General features: G+C 41.2%; 1 pseudogene; it reads right to left on the bottom strand.

The window, feature by feature from the left end:
- Positions 1-426: 426 nt before the first annotated feature.
- On the bottom strand, positions 427-544 carry LOC111728816 (annotated as a pseudogene).
- Between the last annotated feature and the right edge of the window lie 3,266 nt (positions 545-3,810).

Genomic DNA, 3,810 nt, shown 5'->3' with positions numbered 1-3,810 from the left:
TGAGTTTCCCAGCTTCCTTTACTTTCCCTTGCATTTCACTGGCCAGGGCTAAGTTATACGGCTGATCCAGCTGGGAAAAAACAATGAACTATAGATTGTCCACCCCCTACGGGAGGTGACAGAGAATGGAGAAGGGGATTGGAGATGGTTTTTGAATTAGGCACATAAGAGTCCTTAGTAGATCCTAACGTGGGATTCTGCTCAACCCTTTGCAATGTCCTTTATTACAGAACCAGATCTGCGTTCTTGGTGGTGACATTCTCCTCATACCTTAAGACGTTCCTTCTTCTCTGTTTGGTGCCATACCTCCCATCTGAACCTTCTTCTTCTTTTTTTTTTTTTTTAGGCGAGGCAACCCTTGGTTGACCTCACAGATTGCAAGGAACTTGTCAGCTTACAATCCCTTATTTTTTAAATTTTTTTTTATGTCTACAGCACTTGGTCTTCCAGGTGGTCTCCCATCCAAGTACTAACCAGGCCCGACCCTGCTTAGCTTCCGAGATCAGACGGGATCATGCTTGTTCAGGGTAGTAAGGCCATAGACCCATCTGAACTTTCATTTAAAAAGTTTTCAGCAAATCACAGGTTTATGTGGTAGATTAAGCATGCTAGCAGAACACATACTATTTTAAAAAGATCACATTTTTCTTTTTATTTTCAAATGTTTTTCTCCCTCACCCCCACTAGGGTATTGTTTTCCTTTTCCTGTGGACTTTTCTCATGCACTGCAATTCTTAGAGTAATAAATGTAGAAGTTCATACTAGATTGTAGTACATTTATTATTTATATAAAGTAAGATTGGTAATTTCATGATTTGGAATAGTCAACAGAAGTATTACGATGAACTTCTCTATATTACTTATTTTTTGAAAAGGTAATATGAGATAGAAGCTCCCTTCACCCCAGACTTTCCAAAGTACACAGTTTAATCAAAACCTGTCCATACTATAGAGATTATCGTAGACTAATAACTCACCACTCTTGGGTTTAATCACCAACTCTTGTCACATAAACTGCTGCTGAATTCTTTTCTGCCTTTGGCATCTTAAGTCACTGGGTGCCCCTGAAGGACGAGTAGATTTACATTTAATTTAACCAAAAACGAAAAGAAAAAAATGAACAAATATTCTCGGTAGTCGTTGGTGATTCAGTATGTAATGCTATAAAGTTACGTAATGTATTAACCTTTTACATGAAAGAGAGAAAACAGAATGTGTATAGTCTTCCTATAATTGTGATTAGCTGCAGAAATTGATTGACTTGAACTGTTTAAAGTTTTTTCATCTGTGTATAATTAACAATAAATGAAACCTGCAAGCTGAACAATTTTTTGAAGTTCATTTAATTGATAGTCTTGATTTGACCTCTTTGAAAACACCCTGCAGCTCTGCTTTTTGTTTGCTTCTTTGATTGGGCATGGACAATCACTCATGCATAGAAATTCTTACTGACTCAATGACACCTTCTCTTTTGCATACAAATGTTCTAATTCTTTTTTTGCTGTCATCAAATATCTATGCGACATGATCTACAAATATGAAGACTATGCTCATCCAAACAGAGTTCGGTGTTTAAATAAAATATATAGCGAAGTTCATCCGACACACATTTAATGATGTGTATAATTGTTATTGTGCTGCATAGCAATTGGGCATAAATGGTAAACTAGTCATGTCTTAGCAGTGGAGAATGTATCTATGAAGACAGACTCAGCATTTTTATAATTAGCAGTGGGAAGAAGTTGCAAGTGGAGGAAATGAAAATGGACATGTAGTTTGTGGCAAGCCTCTCCCCTAGCATACGAAGACTGAATATGTACCTGTTTTCTCCTAACCCTAACATATCTGACATTAAGGAAAGGTACCTGACATCTCAGTGTCTTTTCTTTATGGATTTCCCCAGGATTCAGATGGACTAGCATGTCAGTCTGCACTGGGGCTTCTTAAGCACTTAGATGTGGGTTTCCCATTTGATCATTTTGGAAAGAAAAATTGATTAAAGGACTAAAATGTTCAACAGCTCTCACTAGAACAATTAGGAAAGGAAACATGTATAATTATCTCTGCATAAGACTTCAAGAAGCAGTGGCCTTCGTGGTCATATGTAAAGAAGACTGAGTTTGTGCCCTTACTTTGAGAAGGCTGTGTATGACCAGTTGGGATGTGGGAAACACTTCATAAGCCTTCATGGTGGTAGATCGCCTGATTACTCAGGTAGTAGGCAGAATGGGCAGAATTCTAAGATTGCCCCAAAGATTCCTGCCCCTTGTCAGTGTATATGTCTTGTATAATCCTCTCTTCTTGAGTGACACTGGGCAAAACCTATGAATTAGGTTATGTTATAAAGCAAAGGTGAAGAAATTTTGCAGATGTAATTAATATCCCTAATCAGTTGACTTTGACTTAATCTAAAGAGAGATTATCCTGGAAGGGTTTGACCGTATCAAGTGAGCCTTAAAAGAGTTTCCCACTATCTTTGAAGAAGTGGGCTGCCATGTGTTGAGACAATTGCGTGACTAGGATCTGAGGCACCAGTAGTTGCTGAGAGAACTCTACAGCTACAAGAGGCTAAATTCTGCCAATGACCTAAATGAGCCTGGAAGAAGTCCCTGAGCTCCACATGGGAGCACAGCCCTGCAGACACCTTGATTGCAACCTTGCAAGGCTCTGGGCAGAGGACCCAGTTAAGCTATGCTTGGATCTCTGACCTACAACACTATGGGAAAATAAATGGATATTGTCCTGGGCCGCTAACTTTGTTTGTTTTGCAGATATAGAAAACTAACACCATTGGTTTTATTCAGTCATATATTTAACAAATATTTATTGAACACTTACTCTGTCTCCTATCCAGTTAATTTACTTTGCTCTTGGTTATGCAGAAAAAATATTACATTTCCTTGTATTTTGTATAACTGATCGGATTTTAATGAGCCTTCACCAGGTGAAGTAAGTGACAGAGGGAAAAACTTAAAATCATTTCAGTCCCTTCTAATTGTAAACATTCTCATTTCATGTCAGCATTCAGTCCCTCTGAAGTCCAGATCCAGCAGGAACCTTTTAACACCCTGTGCTTGTTCCCACCCCACTTTCCAAGTTGGCATCATTATTCCACTGAGAACTTACTGCATCCTGCACAGTCACAGTAGTGGAGGCTGAAGGGTCCATAAATCCATGCAGTGACCTCTGATCCTTCACTGGTCTCTGCTGCGAAGTGGTGGCCTAGGCTGCTCTCTGGGTGGTGACCGCTAAGTTGGGACTGGTCCTGTCCCTGATCATTCTGCTGGTGTCCGCTGCTGACCTGTGGCCGCCGTAGGTCATGGTTGCGTCTCTCTCCACTTGGTCTGGGCCTCAGGTGTCCCCTGGCTGACACAGCCTCACTTGGCTCCCACTCTGAGCCCCTCCCATTTGTCCTTGGTTTGGATGTTCCATCTCCTCCCTTGGCCCTTGTAGATCCAATGGCAGAAACTCTGGTTCTAACTGAGCTTTTGTCCACATCTCCCCCATCTCCAAAGGGGATGTGGAAACTTCTAGGTCTCATCTTCCCTGAAACAGCTAAATTCCAGGCTCCCTCTGCCAGATCACAGCATGCTGGTAAGTTTCTTTCTGTATATCCTCTACCCCACCCTATACCGCTGCAAAGATACAAGGCATTCTCCTTCCAGAAGCCTAGATGTGAAGAAGAGCCAAGCTCCCTACTCTGGGTGTCCCTGTAGACTGTCACATTTCCGCTCCGCTCTGGGTGTTTGTTACCTGTCGGCAGTGTAAATACATGCTTCCCACAGGTTCTTAAGGGCCCCAAATTAGCTC

The sequence above is a fragment of the Pteropus vampyrus genome, unplaced genomic scaffold (genome assembly GCF_000151845.1).
Source record: "Pteropus vampyrus isolate Shadow unplaced genomic scaffold, Pvam_2.0 Scaffold229, whole genome shotgun sequence".
Taxonomy (NCBI): Eukaryota; Metazoa; Chordata; class Mammalia; order Chiroptera; family Pteropodidae; genus Pteropus; species Pteropus vampyrus.
Note: the sequence above shows the minus strand (reverse complement) of the source record. Positions and strands in the feature narration are given on the sequence as shown.